This window comes from Brassica oleracea, chromosome C6 (genome assembly GCF_000695525.1).
Source record: "Brassica oleracea var. oleracea cultivar TO1000 chromosome C6, BOL, whole genome shotgun sequence".
Lineage (NCBI taxonomy): Eukaryota > Viridiplantae > Streptophyta > Magnoliopsida > Brassicales > Brassicaceae > Brassica > Brassica oleracea.
This window is the reverse complement of record NC_027753.1, coordinates 9,838,193-9,838,392: the sequence shown is the minus strand read 5'-3', so window position 1 is coordinate 9,838,392 and position 200 is coordinate 9,838,193.

The window sequence follows — 200 nt, the reverse complement described above, 5'->3', positions numbered from 1 at the left end:
CTAACCCAGCCTAAAGAGAAGTTAATTGGTTGATACAGATTATTTATTAAATCTGTCTGGCTAGAGGTGTCTGGCCCTTCTTCTTTGATCATGGCTAGTAGAAAAGAAAGATCAGCCATCATGATTGCCGTCCATAAGCTCGTGTAGTCGAGGTCCATGACCTAATAGATCTTCCGGTGCGTGGTATGATCCACGACAAC